Genomic DNA, 17569 nt, shown 5'->3' with positions numbered 1-17569 from the left:
ATGGGTATCCAAATACAGGGATAGATTTGGGAAGGAACGTGTTTACTGTTTATGGATAAGAGGGGGAGAAGGTGATGGAGGGAGGTGGGGTGGATGGGTCAAGGATATATTTCTGACCCCAAGGATATTCGGGCCACACCAAATGTACACAATTTACAAGCTGTGCCATATGATTTGAAACTCTCTACAGTAAACATCCCATTTTCTTTACGTGCAACATGGGATGTGACCCTTGTTACTGACTCGTGACCTAGCAGTGAAGAGCTGCACTCATGGGAGTATTTATTGGACTAATTTGCACCAAACATTTTTTTTTTTTACAGTGTAAGGAGATATTGAGTTTAAAGCAGAAGATTATGACAATTTTCTGATTTGATAATATCTCAATACAACCGTGATTTGACATTTTATTTTGATATATTAATACTATAGTATTGATTTGTGATTGAAATGATGCTGTTTGGAATAAAAATAGAGAGATATTAAATTGAAAGCAGAATGAGGAAATGAGGTAAGGGTTTCCATCCGTGATCGTCGTGGATTCCCCATTTGCAGTTTCTCCATTGACTGGACATAGCAACATTCAGACTGGGTATGGTTTTTGTGCAAGTCCTACACGAACCTGCTGTCAATGCCCGACGTTTGACTGAAGGTGGCACAGGAATGTGGAATTTATTGGTTCATCGTTTAGCATTTGCCATTTCCGCATTGTTTATTTGCTTTTGGCTTCCCACCTGTGCGTAGCATGGGTACCTCACTTGTATGTATATATATATATTGTTACGGAAACGAAGTACGGAGCTCCCCTTAGCGGGGGTGGGGGGGGGGGTGGGGGGATAATCCCCCTTCTATTTGCACTGGCCGTCTCCGATCCTGAAGCTACCCCGCTCCCCTGTGGGGTGGGATTGCCCGAAGTGATTGGTCAAGGGATTCCCAAACACCTCCGGCAATCCCTTCACAAGGCAGGTGGGTAACTCCGCTCGAGACCACGGGCAAGATGTTATTTGCCGAGCGGCTTTAGCAGCCCGCGGTTCGAACCATTAACCAGACTAACCCGATCCTGAGCGTTGGCCAAATCGTGCCACAGGTGTTCAATGATGGAAAAGACAAGGACGATCGGACGAGGAAGAAGAAGAAGACAAAGGTAGGAAAGAACAGATATTTATTAACTACTATTTACACAAACCAAAGAAAGCAAGGAATAAAAGTAATATACAGTGAAGATAGACACAGAGCAAGCTTAACTTATACAGGCTTACTTAAACCCCAGACAACACAGAGGACAGACGACGAGCAGACTCACAAGGCTGGGGAAGATGGATGCCAGGGATCGATGGTTGGAAGGAGAGGAAGGTTCAGCTGGACGCAGGCTGGAGCTTGATCCCGCACGGGACGCCGGGGCTGGGAGTGGACGGCCACCGATTCCACCGCAAACTGGTTCCCACGTAGCAGCGCGTCAAAGCTGCACGTCAAATCTGCACATCAAAGCTGCGCATCAAAGCTGCCGCGCGCAGGGGCTGGACAGCGTCGTCTCTCTCTCGGCAGAACCGCAAGCTTGACTTGGTTCAGCGCAACTCAACTCCTCCTCAACTGAACTCTTATGCATCTCTCTTGGTGGGGGCTGATGCAATGGGTTTTATAACCCCACCCTCTTGAGCCATACCCACTCATCCTTGGTTGGTCGGCAAGGGCTTTCCTGGCTCCACCTTCTGATGATGATGGGCGGGCAACGCCCTTGTTCGTTGGCTTGACCGCGTGCGTAATGGAGTCAAATGCAGTTGGTAATGCGGTTGGCAATGGAGGTTCTGGGGCAATTGAAACGGGATTCTACCTTATTTCATTTGGTGCAATGCAGAGTCAACTAATGGAAAACAGAGCCTTATACTGACATAGAATAAAGAAATAACTATTGAGGGAAGCCTATGATTTGCTACGTGTATGCGATGGACTAGCTAAAGGGACGACCTTTGATCTTTACCAATTGATGGAGGTATTTACAAAGAATTACTATTTACAGAGGGTGATATCTATCTATAATTCCAGTAATCTCTGTGTGTATGTTTGTATGTTTGTATGTTTGTATGTCTGTATGTCTGTGACCGCTGTTTCTCGACAACCACGGGTCCGATATACTTTAAACTTGCCAGGTATATTGCTGGGGACCCGAGGATGTGCCTTTTCAAGGTTTCATATTAATCGGAGAAGTAGTTACCGAGCTATGTCCAAAAAACGATTCAACCAATCAGAGAGCAGCGAGCTATCACGTGTGCCGAACGTGCCGAACAGACTCTGCCTCGGACGGCACATTTGAGAGCGTATTCATTTATTTCACGTTGGCAAACTATGTTGCCGCTATGTTGGCGTTAAACGATGTTTTAAAACTAATTAAAACTAATTTGCGATTCTTTCGCTTTCCTGCGCGTTTGTGCATGCTATGGCGATTTCTTTACCAAACTCCGCAAGCCGTTCGCTTTGGACCAAACCATTTCATGTAAATAGAGGGGGGGGGGGGGGGGGGGGATTGTCACCGTACTCGCAAGCCGTTCGCTTTGGACCAAACCATTTCATGTAAATAGAGGGGGGGGATATAATTTTAGATATAGATATAGTACGGGCATGCCCTAGTTTACAATAATTACACCAAGTGCAGGGTTTCCCAAATCCGTTACAATATATATATATACATATATATATATATATATATATATATATATATATATATATATATATATATATATATATAATATAAATACATATTTTCATTTTTTATTCATTATGCCAACTATGAGTATACATTCATGTAATGTAATGGATTCAAGACAAATGCAATACACATAAATAAATAATACAATGAAAAATCACTCATAGAGTGACACTTGGCAAAAGAGAACAGAGTAGAATGGCATCCAGTAGAGCATCCTTTTTAACTCAAAAAATAAATGGTGGTTGAATTCAGTGACCTGACATGGAAATTGTCTTCAAATTTCAAGTTAATTGGATGAAAATTGAGGATTTTAGAAATATGACCTATGCTGACCTCAAAAATAAGTGGTAGTTGACTTCATTGACCAAATGTGCAAATCCTCTTGAAATTTCAAGTGAATCGAATGAAAATTGACGATTTTAGAAATTTGGCCTATGTTGACCTTTTGGTCTTTGTTGATCTCAAAAATAGTTGGTGGTTGATTTCAGTTAGCTGATATGAAAATCGTATTCAAACTTCAAGTCGATCGGATGAAAATTGAGGATTTTTGAAATTTGAAGAGGTTGTTGACCTTTGGCCTATGTTGACCTTTTGGCCTATTCTGATCTCAAAAATAGTTGGTGGTTGAATTCAGTTAGCTGACATGAAAATCTCATTCAAATTTCAAGTCAATTGGATGAAAATTGAGGATTTTAGAAAATTGAAAAGGTTGTCGACCTTTTGGCCTATGTTGAGCTCAAAAATAGTTCATGGTTGAATTCAGTTCGCCAATATGCAAATCGTAATCAAATTTCCAGTCAATTAGATGAAAATTGAGGATTTTAGAAATTTGGCCTATGTTGACCTTTTGGCCAAGGTTGACCTCAAAATACTTGGTGGTTGAATTCAGTGTCCAGATATGCAAATCCTCTTAAAATTTCAAGTCAATTGGATGAAAATTGAGGATTTTTGAAATTTGGCCTATGTTGACCTTTTGGCCTAGGCCCTAGGGTGACCTCAAAAATACTTGATGGTTGAATTTATTGCCCAGATATGCAATTCCTCTTCAAATTTCAAGTCAATCAGATGAAAATTGAAGATTTTAGAAATTTGACAAAGTTGGTGACCTTTGGCCTATTTTGACCTAATGTTGACCGGTCAACAGTTTGTGTTGTTTTTACGTGTGCAATGAGCACCATAGGTAACTGTAGAGTTAAGTAGCGACATGTACCTGTAGTGGGGACGTAGAATACATTAGATGGATTTTAACGACGAGGGAGCGCAATAGTATAAGGGGCGACTGGGAAGCGCGAGTTTCAGAAGGGGGGTAGTCAGCTTAGACGATGCAGTGTGTGTGAAGGAGGTGATTTGGCAGCGTATTGTGAAAAGTGTGAGTTGAGTGCGTAGTATTGAATGAATGGTCCTGGGAGGAAAGACGGGTGCACGTGCCACCAGGTGTGCAGGTGACACCAGGTGTGTGGGCCCAGGTGTGCAGGTGAAGCACAGGTGGATGGAGATGGTTGGATGAAAGGAATGGCATGGAATACATGGAGTATGGATTGATGGTCTGGAGTGAATGGAGCATGGAATAAATGGAGTATGGAATAGATGGAATGGAGTATGGAATGGATGGTGTGGAGTGAGTAGTGTGGAATATGGGGAGTGGAGTGGTTGGTGCGAAAGGAGTGGATGGGGAAGATGGACCCCTTTCACGAATACCCGGGGAGGGCAGTTTTAGAGTAGGTAGAGGGTATAGGTAAATTGTGGTTGGATATTGGCATCTGTGGTGCATGTGGTAGAATGGTGTTTGGATGGGTGCATTATAAAAAAAAAATAACCACATTTAGAGGCCATTTTTCGGGGGGTTGGCCTTTTTTTTTTTCTTTTTTTTTTTTTGTATACAACATCGAGGCTCGTGAAAGAGCTAACATAATCACACAAAAAGACAAACTGACACACAAAACACAAAAAACAAGGGGAGCGGCAGACAAGATGGGGAGAGAGGGTGAGGGACACAAACACAACATTTGAGAGCAGGGACATCGGGAGGACTTGGGGGGAGGTGGGAGAGGAATAAAACATATGAACACTGCAAGGACTCTGGGGTGAATTACTGGGGGTAGAAAAGATCAAGGTTTTCTATGGGGGAAGATAAGCGATGGTGGTGAACAGCTGTTTTAAAGACCTGGAGGGAGGAGTGGGATTGAAGGGAGTGGGGGAGTTTGTTCCAGAGGCGGGAGAAAAGGGGAATGAAAGAGTGAAGGTGAGCAGTGAAGGAGAAGGCCTTTTTCGGGGACCGTGGTTGTTGTTGTTTTTCGGTCCCCTTTTTGAAGCAACGTTTTACGTTAGTAATGGTGCATTAGTGGAGTGAAATGGCTGGGCGTGTGGCCTGTTAGTGCGTGTATGGTTAAATGGGCACTCCGCCACTGTTAGTCTCTCGGCCAGGTGAGGCTGCAGGTGGGCTCTGAGAGCCAGTAGAGTTGTTCAGTGGGGCCCGAGGATCCGGAGGACGGACCCGGGTAGCCCGATGCCAGAGAGGGCGGTAATGGGGTAAGGGAGCCAGAGGGCCTTCCCCAGGTAGGTTAGGTTAAGGAGCAGGTAAGCTCGGAGGCAACTACAGTGGCGGAGGTGTGCAGGTGAGTAGACCTGCTGGTGAGCCACACGACTCAGCCCGGAAATTGTGCGAAGGCACAGAGAGTTGAATCGGGGGAGTGAGACCCCAAATTGGTGAGCACCACAGTTTGGTCAATGGGAGTTCGGTTCTTAGAACCACAGAGTGTAAGATGGCCAATGGTTTGGCAGGGAAAGACCCCGGGTAGAGTAAAAATGTTAAAGTCATTTAGAGGGTAGTTAGGATTGAATTCTCTTCGCACCATCTACACCCACTCACCTGAGGTGGTGACAGGACTCCACACCATGTGATTTTTGTTGCAAATGTTTGGGAATGTGAGATGCATCATGACGTGGGGGTGACATTGTGCTTGTTTATTCCATCTCTTCCTCCTTATGAGGGATGGATGATGAATTGATTGATGGCAAATTTGGATTAGAGGGATTGGTAACCAATTTGGTATTAGGGGAGATATGGGGAAGACGAGACAGTAGTGACGAATTTGTAAATGTGTAGAGTTTTGTAAATACAGGGTAAGGGCAAGGGGTAGGGTAGGTGACAGGGGGGGTGACGTACGGTAGGGACGAGCTTTCTCCGCTCGCTCCCATGCGCACCTCACCTCTGCATTACCTTGTTGGATGTGTACCCTTGTGACCTTGCTCCGATGCTTGCTTTGTCCTTCCTTCCCCACTCACGGCTTGTTCTTTTGGGTCCGGGGGAGGGGGGAGTGTGCAGGTAGCCGCATTTGTGTGCCCGAGCCGCCGCTGCACAGCCTGCCTGGATCGATACACCACCTTATGGACCACACAACTTGCGGCCGAGCACCACTTTATGGACCATACGTTTTGTGGCCAAGCACCACTGATGGACCCCACGTGTTGGGGCCTTGCCCCTCTGCTGGGACCGGCAATGATGGCCAGAGAGAGTTCTTTGCTTGAGGACCACGGTGAGGTGGCGCCTTTTGCCATACAGGTGGACCACCCATAGTTGGCCCCTGGTGGCCCTAAATAAAAATGGACGCGTTGTGTGCCTTTTTATTATTTTCAAATAGGCAGCAAGCCACAAGATCAAGAACAACAAGAAACATCGGACCAGCAGAGCAGAGGAAGCAGGAGCTGACAAGAACCGGTCAACAGTTTGTGTTGTTTTTACGTGTGCAATGAGCACTGGATTGTGCTTTGGTGTTTTCATGGTGCTTATTGGTGCTGATGGTGCTTTGTGATGCTCTTGTGCTCGGGGGTGCACTGCAATATCAATTGTGCATCCCCGGGCACTTGAGTATGGTGTATCGGTGCAGTGCAGTGCATGCTCTTCCTCTTTTTCAGAAACATCTTTTTGTCTCCCAGAATGACAGGTCCTGGGTTTGCAGTGTAAATACAAATTAGTGTTTTGTAAATAATGCTCCCCACTGTATATGTGTAGTTTGCGAATAATTTGGTGATTCGGTTAATCTGTGGGTGTGAGTCTGTTAGGTAGGATGCAACGTAGCAGGCGGGACATACGTAGTTGTTTTAAAACTGTCGCACTCAAGGGTAAGGTTAATAGTAGCGGGCTACTACACCTGAGTGTCACATTAAGTAAAGTTATTTCGGGCCGGGATGTCCCTAGAGGAAAAACGGGTGCTGTGTTACGGTTTTTAGAACCTTCACTAGTAAATTTTAGTAAACGTTTCCCTTATAAATGTTCCCCTGTAAATATCCCCATTAATTGGTTTGTTAAAGATGGTACACTAGTTAGTCCATGTACAACACGTAGCGAACCATAGGACCTCTCCGTAGTTATTTCATTATTATGTGTTTCAGTTAAGGATCTGTTCCCAATAGTTGAATCTGTGATGCATTAATCAAATAAGATAGGCCCCATTCCGTCCATTTTGCTCTCCCTCTTCAAATTGTGGTACCTCGCTTGCCAACAGCGTTCCCCGCCGTTGCACTGGGCTGTTTACTGGCACCACGCCGCCATTAGCCATGCGGTCAAGCCGAGGAGGAAGGGGGCAGAGCCGCCAGAACAAGGTGTGGCACGTCGACTCGTCATCGGAGGTGGAGTCAGCAAGCCCTTACTGGCCAACCAGCGCCGAGGTGAGCCGGCCGGTAGGCGTGTCATCAGAGCCGGCGGCTTGGTTGCAACACGAGCAATAAAAGCGGCTACGAGGGACTGCTTGGCCAGTTGAGTGAGAGGGTTCAGGAGTTGCGAGAGAGAGACGCGTTAGAAGGTACTGACGAGAGGGGAAGGACCTGGAGTGCGCGACGAACTGGCATCTTGTTCAAGGGAGAGAGCGTTGACATGAGCCATTTGTTATAGACGGAGCATCCCAGTCCCATCGCTATATGCAACGTCCAGAGCGTTGACATGAGCCATTGGTTATAGATGGAGCATCCCAGTCCCATCACTATATGCAACATCCGCTCGCGGTGAACGATACGCGCTCGCTGCCTGCCAGGGTTTTCCCGCCACGACGCGAGTCGACTCCTGGAGCCGGACCTCGACGCCTACCGTCTGCCTGGGCCTTCTCATCCCTTCTTCCAGTCATTCCTGCCTGCCATTCCCTGTCGTGTGAGTCTGTTTGTTTGTCGTGGGGAATAATATAAGACTGCTTAAGGCTGCCCTGTGTCTTCTTCTTCTTCTTCTGTATATTACTTTCGTTTCTTCTTTAGTTCTTTGGTTTTTTAAATAGTTAATAAATGTCTGGTATTCCTTACTTTGGTTTCTTCTTTCCCCCGATCGCTTTAGTCCCTTCTTTCAATTGAGTACCTGTGGCACGATTCGGCCAACCGCAATAGTCGGGTTTATTCCCTTGTTAACGGCTCGAATCGCGGATTGCTAAACCGCTCGGCAAATACCATCTTGTCCGTGGTTCGAGCGGTACTTGTCTCCCTGTTTTGCGGAGGGATTGGTAAAGGTATTCGGGAGAACACCTTGACCAATAACCCTGATCAATTCCACCCCGCAAAAGAGCGTTACAAGTACCAGGACCAGAGACGGCCAGCTTATCAGGCCAAGGGGATTAACCCCCCCTTGCTAAGGGGAGTGCTGTCTCTGAGATCCGTAACAATATATATATATATGTATATATATATATATATATATATATATATATATATATATATATATATATATATATATATATATATATATATACGTATATATATATATATATATATACGTATATATATATATATATATATATATTATATATATATATATATGTATATATATATATATATATATATATATATATATTGTTACGGTTCGTGGTTAAGGATGTTGTTTGCCGAGCGAAGGCACCGCGACCTAACAGTTTTTCCCCGACTCACCCGATTCACCCAGACGTTGGCCGTATCGCGCCACAGCTATTCAATATGGAAACCTCTAAAGCGACCGAATGTAAAGAGGAAGAAGAAGAAGACGTACGGAGGAATAACAGGTTTTATTAATTATTTTCACAAGCCAAAGCAAAGAGAGCAGTTGGTTATATACAGAAAATGGAAGGAGCAGGCACACAGTGAAATCTTTAGCTTACCTATACAAGCTTAATTAATAAACCCCAGGACAACGTTAAAGACAGACGGACGATCACACTTACACGGGTAAATGCAGGCAGGAAGGAATGGCTTGGAGATGGGTGGCTTTTAGAGGCAAGGAAGGTTCAGCGGGTACTGGGCACGGTCGGGCCAGAAGGCACCGCCGTCAAGAAGCCGAGCTTTGGTCCCAAACTGCGCGGGCGAAGTTCCTTTCTCTGTACTGCTGCCTCGTGCGCTCCTTGCGTTGCTCCGTCCGCTTTTCCTGCAGCGCGGCACGTTTCACGGCGGCTCGGTCACACCTGCTCGTCTCCAGCGCATCTCCTGGACCCATCTCCGTAAAAGCTCATCTCGTATCTCCTTGGGAGCGTCCCGCGGCAGGTTATATAGGCCCCGCCCTTCACCATTTTCGAACCTTCCCCAAACGTTCTCTCTCCACCCTCTCAAGCCAAACCCCTTGTTCTGGGTTGGATGAGCGGGGCCGACTTACTCCTCCCCTCTATGACGAGGTGGAGACCCGCCTTTCTTCTTCGGCGTTACCTCGTGCGTAATGGAGTCAAATGCAGCAAAGTGGACGGCAGATGAAAATTGCAGTAAAGTGCCTAAAGAGGCAATTGCAGCAAAGTGGCGAACCTGGCACTTGGAAGCTGCCATGGGGCGTCAGAGGGCCTACTCTTATTTAATTCGGTGCAATGAAGAGTCAAACTAGTGGGAAACACATCCTTAGCCTACACAGAGAATAAGGGACTAACTATGTAAAAGGATATATCGTGTCCTGTGTGTAGGTTTATGGAATTAACTAAGAGGACGAGCTGCGACCATTCTTTACATTATGAGGGTCAGTTACACACAACAAAACCATACTTTTCACATTCGTTACACTTTCTCAAAATTGTTACACTTCTCAAATCCGTTACACTTCTCAAATCCGTTACACTTCTCAAATCCGTTACAATATATATTGTTACGGATCCCAACGTCGGCCTTTCCCTTTAAGAAGGGGGGATTAATCCCCTCGCTGATGACTGACCGACGTGGTCCCGGGGGTATGACGTCATGCCCGGTCGGCGCTGGGTAGGGTATTAGGCCCAACCGTCCTATGACCTAAATACCAGCGCCTCCCAGTACGCAAGGAAATACTCCCCGCTCACGGCCGCAGCGTAATGGATGATTTGCACCGAGCGAAGCGAACTGCGGCATGAGCCGTTTACCAAGACTAGACCCGATTTATATTCGTTGGCCGAATCGCGCCACGTACCCTCAATATGGAAACCTCTAAAGCGACCGAATGTGAAGAAGAGGACGAGGTAGGAAGAACAGAGATTTATTATTATTTACACACAACTAAAGCAGAAAAGAAATGAAATATGATTTTCAAGGCAATGGAAAGAGCAGGAGACACAGTGCAATTATTAGCTTACCTATACAGTCTTACTTATAAACCCCAAGACAACATGAAAGACGGACAAACGAGCAGACTCACACGATGGGGAAATTGCAGATGGATTGGCTGGAGGGAGAGGAAGGTCCAGCTCGGACCGAAGCACGGTCGGGTCGGGAGTGGGCAGCCGCCGTTCCTTCGCGGCCACGTCGGCACCGCCGTCAAAGCCCAAGCTGCGGTCGTGCAAGCTGCTACGGTTCGAACTGCGGCGGTGGCAAAGCTGTGTGGTGGAGTCCTGCTGCATGGTGGAGTCAACGCTGCGTGGTGGAGTCAACGCTGCGTGGTGGAGTCAAAGCTCAGCTCTCGTATCCCATCTGCTCCGTGTCTCATCTCCTCTCATCTCTTCTGGGGGCCGTCCCGTGACGGGTTGTATATGCCACACCCTCAAACCTTCGCGAACCTCCTCGACGGTTCTCTCCACACCCTCTCAAAGCCAAACCCCTCATCCTTGGTTGGTCGGCAAGGGCTGGCTCACTCCTCCCCTCTATGACGAGGTGGAGACATGCTTTTCCTCTCCGAGCTCACCTCGTGGCTAATGGAGTCAAAGGCGCTGACCATCAGCCAAAACCGTAGTGGCGAATGCAGTTGGCAATAGCTGACAAAAGGGGAATCTATCTTATTTAATTGACGCAACGCAATGAACTAGTGGACCACAGAGCCTTATACTAACATGTATTACGGACATAACTAGTGAGGGAACTTAAGATTTGCTACATGTATGTGATGGATTAACTAAGGGCGACCTTTGATCTTTATACTATTGGAGGGTGATATTCACAAGATTTACAGCATACAAAAAAAGGAAAATTTACATCAGATTACCCACACAATTCCCATATCCCCAACACTGCACCCTCCTTCCTTACGGGACGTCCCGGCCCGAAAATTTTACCTTTAATGTGACACGCAGGTGTAATTCCCTCTACAATTAACCTGACCCTGAGTGCAACAATTTCAAAACACAAATAAATATGTCCCGCTAATTGCGTTGCACCCTGGCTAACAGTTTCACACCCACAGCTAACCGAATTGCGGAATTATTTTCAAAACTAAACATTTACGGTGGGGGAGCATTATTTACATTGGCATTATTTGACTATTTACAAAACGCAACCCAGGACCTGTGATTTTTCTTTTGGGGAGACAAAAAAAGAAATTCCTGTTGGGAGGGAGGAGACAGCACACATTGCATCGACGCACCAGCACCAAAGCACCAAAAGCACCAAAAGCACCATTCGGTGCAACAGTCATCACAGTTCGTAATAAAACACACAAGACAACAACTGGTGGTGGTCTTCCTCTTCGCTGCTGGGCCGATGTTCTTCCTGATGTTTTCTTTCTATTCTTTGCTTCATGCGGCCTATTTGAAAATAAAAAATGAAGTGCACAAAACGTGTCCATTTTTATTTAGGGCCACAGGGGCCAACTAAGGATGGTCCACCTGTGTGGCATAGGTGCCACCTTACCGAGGTCCGCAAGCAAGACCCTGGGCCATCGTGACCGGCTCCAGCAGAGGTGCCAGGCCCCAAAACATGGGGTCCATAAAGTGGTGCTTGGCCGCAAGACGGCGGTCCATAAGGGGTGCATCAATGCAATGCATGCTGGTTGCGGGAGTTCTGGCACACCATGGCGGACTCCCGCATGCTCCCCTCGGCGCCCAGTGGCGCACAGTCCTCGGGTGGGAGACAGGGGGATAGAAGACAGGTGAGTGAGGGGTAAGGTCACAAGGGTACACATCAAACAAGGCAATGCAAGACGAGGTGCGTACGGAGAGCGAAGTGAGAAAGCTCGTCCCTACCGTACGTCACCCCCCCTGTTATCTACTCTACCCTTGCCCTTACCCCATATTTACAAAAATCTACACATTTACAAATTCGTCACTACTGTCTCATCTCCCCTTTATTTCCCCTATACCAAATTCGTCCCCACAATCCCTCTAACCGAATTTGCCATCACCCAATTCATCATCAATCCTCATAAGGAGGGAGAGATGGAACAACAAAGCACAATGTCACACCCACGTCATGATGCGTCTCACATTTCAACCATTTGCCCAAAAAATAATAAAAACAACCTGGCATGGTGTGGAGGTACGTCATCTCAGGTGAGTGGATGTAGATGGTGCGAGGAGATTCTTAATCCTAACTACTTCCTAAATGACCTTAACACACTTTACACTATCCGGGGTCTTTCCCTGCCAAACCATTGGCCATCTTACTCTATGCGATTTTAAGAACCAAATTCCCATTGACCAAACTGTGGTGCTTCATCAATTTGGGGTCTCACTCCCCCAATTCAACTCCCTGTGCCTTTGCACAATTTCAGGACTGGGTCATGTGGCTCTCCCAGCAGGTCTACCCACCTGCACACCTCCACCACTGTAGTTGCCTCCGAGCTTACCTGCTCCTTACCCTACCTATCTAACTGGGGAAGGCCCTCTGGCGCTCTCCCCACTCGGTGCCCTCTCTGGCACTGGGCTACCCGGGTCCGTCCTCCGGATCCTCGGGCCCCATCCACAACTCTAACGGCTCCCAGAGCCCACCTGCGGCCTCACCTGGCCGACATCCTCACAGTGGTGGAGTGCCCATTCAACTACACATACTAACAGGCCACATGTCCAGCCATTTCCACGTCACTAATGCACCCATCCAAACACCATTCTTCCACCACGCAGCACAGATGCCAATATCCAACCACAATTTACCTGTACCCTCTACCTAACACTTAAACTACCCTCCCCGGGTATTCGTGATGGGGTCCATCCTCCTTTCCCCCATCCACACCTTTGCACCATCCACTCCACTCCACAGTTTTCACCATACTCACTCCACGACCATCCATTCCATACTCCATATATTCCAGACCATTTATTCCATACAACCATTCTCCATACACCTGGATTTGCACACCTGTGCAATCACTCCTGGTGCTACCTGCACCCTCCTTCCTCCAGGACCATTTGCTCAACACAACACTCAATCACCATTACTCACTCATACACTGCTCAATACACTTTCGATCCTTAAAACCATTGCCTCAGGCACCCAGATTTTCCCACGTTCACACACATATCTCTCCCGAGCATTGCCCTGCAATTCCTCATTTCACCAAGCCCGAGAGGCACCCATCGGCTGCACCACGGACGCACCCATCGGCTGCACCATGGACGCACGCAGGGGCTGCACCACGGACACACGCACCGGTGGCACCACGGACACACCCACCGGCTGCACCACGGACACGCCCACCGGCGGCACCATGGACACACCCACCGGCTGCACCACGGACACGCGCACCGGCGGCAACACGGACACACCCACCGGCTGCACCATGGACACACGCACCGGCGGCACCACGGACACACCCATCGACTGCACCACGGACACACCCACCGGCGGCACCACGGACACACCCACCGGCTGCACCACGGACACACACACCGGCGGCACCACGGACACACCCACCGGCTGCACCACGGACACGCGCACCGGCGGCACCGCGGACACACCCACCAGCTGCACCACGGACACACGCACCGGCGGCACCATGGACACACCCACCGGCTGCACCACGGACACGCGCACCGGCAGCACCACGGACACACCCACCGGCTGCACCACGGACACGCGCACCGACGGCACCACGGACATACCCACCGGCTGCACCACGGACACGCACACAGGCGGCACCATGGACACACGCACCGGCGGCACCACGGACACACCCAACGGCTGCACCACGGACACACCCACCGGCGGCACCATGGACACACCCACCGGCTGCACCACGGACACACCCACCGGCGGCACCACGGACACGCGCACCGGCAGCACCACGGACACACCCACCGGCTGCACCACGGACACACGCACCGGCGGCACCACGGACACACCCACCGGCTGCACCACGGACACACGCACCGGCGGCACCACGGACACACCCCCCGGCTGCACCTCGGACGTACCCACCAAGCGTTCCACACACCTGTTCGTCACTTGCACCCCATGCAAGCTCATTCACTCAACACCATGTCACTCATCTCACACTTCTCACAATACGCTGCTGAGTACACTTTCAACACACACACACACGGCATCATCTGACCTACCTGGTGCCCTGCTAAAACTCGCGCTTCCCCGTCGCCCCTTATATTATTGCGCTCCCTCGTCATTATAATCCAACTACCCTCTCTCTGTCCCCACTACCTGTCCAATGTTGCTACCTAAACTTACCGTTACCTATGGTCAATCTCTAGGTTCCTATACATTTATCCTAACCCTCCAGGGCTAGTTTTCACTGCCATAACCCCATAGGTATTGCTCATGTGCCCCCATTGTGAGAGATGGCAGAGTTGCCATCCCACCACAACGGGTATCTCTCACTACAAATTTTGCTCATCCAATCACATCGGGTATCTTCCACTATAAATTTGGCTCATCCAATTACAACCAATGAAAAATTTTCCAATCACTGCCATTCATTCTACCAATTGTTACGTGGTCCTCCCGGTAACTACCTTGTCTTGGTGACCCCCGGACCGTGGGAGGACCCCGCCAGAAAGATATCTGCTTTATACGCTTTCGTAGCGCAATCAATATGAAAGACACAATAAATCAAGTCAATAAGAAACCCCACACCAAGGATCCGGATTACTTAATAATATATTCTCCATCCATCATCAGCAATCAACAATCCATCAGCAATCTTACAAAGATGGCCATCTCATATATTTCCCCCCTTTCCCCACTCACGACCCCTCAATGGTCACTGTCCCTCACAATGTCTCTGGGCCCCTCCAGACCAAGGTGAAGGTCGACTTCTCCGCACACTGGCGGTTGAACGAACCCCTGGCTGACGTGTTCCAAACGTGCACGTCGCGTACCGGGAACAGCTGCTGCAGCGCACACCTCCTTGCAAAGCAAAGCGGGCAAAGCAAAGCGCGGCTTGCAAAGCGTGCGAGGCCCAAGGTGCGACCTGCACGCGTCCTTGTATAGGTTGAGGCGAACTGTGCCGGACGCTTGGTTCCGTGCACGAACCCACGGCAACTTGACGTATAATCGGTAATTACCCCGCGCAGGTAACTCCTTTCGCCAGACGGGCTTTCAAACGCAGCGTCCCCCACGCTGCTCAATATCGACACCGCTCGTGTCGGAGCTGGGCGAGGAAGAAGAAGAACGCCGCTTCTCCAGGACCTCGTGTCTTGTTTTTCTTCTTCCGGTTCACTATCCCGTTTCCGGTCTCCTGTTATCCGGAGCCTCTTTAACCATTTAACCACAACAACCTTTAATAGAATAAACATTAATAAGCAATGACATGAATAGTAATTCACCTAAATCCGGGATCCGTAACACAATCATCAAATTTCTTGCCAATCACAAATTTTGCTTGTTCAAATTCACTACGGCTATCTCCCTCACACGTCTACTCACTTGAGCCTCTCGGTGCGCCAATTCATGCTCAGAACCTGGCTTCGCCAAGTCGAGCCATGATTCATGAATGCGGGTGGTTCGTTGCCGGCGGTTGGATCCGTCCGGCATTCGGTGCAGGGAAGGGGGTTCGCTCAGGCCGAGATCCCAAGGTCCACCTCGGCGCGGAGCCTTTCGGTCTCCCGCCTGATTACCCGATCTCGCCCTGCCGGAACGCCTCAACCACAAGGGGTCGCCGTGCCAACCCTTCCTACCGGGCCGCCCGCTCCGCTGAGCTGAGCACGGACGCGACCGTTCAGAGCATGGCCCGGCGTGGATCCTGCACGGCGGTTCTTTCGAAATCGCCTCGGTTACGATCCCCGCTGGTTCCCGCTGCACACGAAGCCCGGCATGCACCGAGGGCTCGCTTCGGCTATAAGTCGATCTAACCGCTAACCCGGTTAACGTCGATGCTCCACTTGCATGCTCACACCCCGCGTTCCGTTCCTTGCTCACACATCCAGCTGTCTTCATGCTCTTCGTCAATGCACCTTCTCTGACACACCCTCCAGGTTCACTCATAGACTTCGTCACACACCTGACCACCGCACACCTTGGCACACACTCGTCGTTCGTACACCTCACCAACACACCTCTTCGCACCCACTCCTCGGTCACATCTCCGGTGACAACCACGGGTGTGCACTCACCCGCACACCCAATTACGTGCTCCACTACCAACTCGAGCGTGCATTCCCACACGCGCTCGACCATTCCAGGTGTGCATCCTTTCATTCCAGGTGTGCATCCTTCCATTCCAGGTGTGCATCCTCTCTCACCTGCTACAACCATCTCATGCTCCGTGTCACTCTCACTACTTTCACCACCACACTCGGTCGCGCATTCACCCTTACTCTTGACAGCGCACTCTGTTATCATGCACTCCTCTGTTACACACCTTTTTCGTGCATCCTCTTGCGCACACTCTCCCGTTACGCCCTCCGTAACACTCACCACCGGTGTGCATTCTTCCGTTCCATCCCCTGTAACACTCCCCATCCCGCGCTTCCATGTTCCCCCCCCCCCCCCCCCGCACACGCGCTACGACCAACTCGCTCTCGACAGCACACTCACTCCTCGGCGTGCACTTTTTCCTCACACACCCCATAGTCGGACATCCTCGCACACCTCCTCCTTCACACTCTGTACCTGTCGCACACTTCACCAGCGGCCTCTCACGAACACCCGGGTCCAAACCAACCCCCAAGCCGACTGAATCTCCCCTCACACCATATACATTTCCGAGTATAACGCCACTCACCTCGGCACCTCGTCTCCGCACCTCCTTCGCCACCTGCAAACTCTTTATTTGGTTAGCAAGCACACCATCACGATTTGAGCACAGACCTTGCACATATTCCATCACTTCCTCCTTTATCTCCTTCTTAGTTTCCCTCCGTCTCTTCTTAATTTCACTCACCCCTCTTCCACTTCCTCTAATTTCTCCTTTACCTCCTTCATTTCCCAGTGCGCCCCCTCGATCTCTTCCTCTAATGCCATCTTGACCGTTTCTATATGCGTCTTCACCTCCCGGTCCTTCATCTCCACTGCCTCTGTCACCTCATCCAACCTCTTTGTCAACACCTCATGTACCATCCGACATTCCCTCTTTGTCGCTATGAGTTCGTTCTTTATCTCCTTCTGCGTCACCTTTAACCCCACCATTACCGCAGTGTTCTTCTGCACTTGACCCACTAATTCCCTCTGTCCCACCATCAGCTGTTCCACTCCCCTCGTTAGATCTTCTATGCCCCCCTGTAACCTAGCCGTACTAGTTCTCACCTCTTTCTCCATACGCTCCTCACCTCGCTTTACCTCCTCGCGTACCCTCGAGACATCCTCACCCACACC

At 49.3% G+C, this 17569-nt stretch overlaps 1 protein-coding gene across 2 annotated transcripts in view; it reads left to right on the top strand.

The window, feature by feature from the left end:
• The window catches only part of LOC137421810 (uncharacterized), a 74752-nt gene that overhangs the window by 13151 nt on the left and 44032 nt on the right, over window positions 1–17569 (top strand). The window lies entirely within an intron of this gene.

Source organism: Myxine glutinosa, chromosome 2 (assembly GCF_964187855.1).
Source record: "Myxine glutinosa chromosome 2, kmMyxGlut1.1, whole genome shotgun sequence".
In the NCBI taxonomy this organism is placed as follows: domain Eukaryota; kingdom Metazoa; phylum Chordata; class Myxini; order Myxiniformes; family Myxinidae; genus Myxine; species Myxine glutinosa.
The sequence above is the reverse complement of the archived record's forward strand: the minus strand, read 5'-3'. Positions and strand labels throughout refer to the sequence as shown.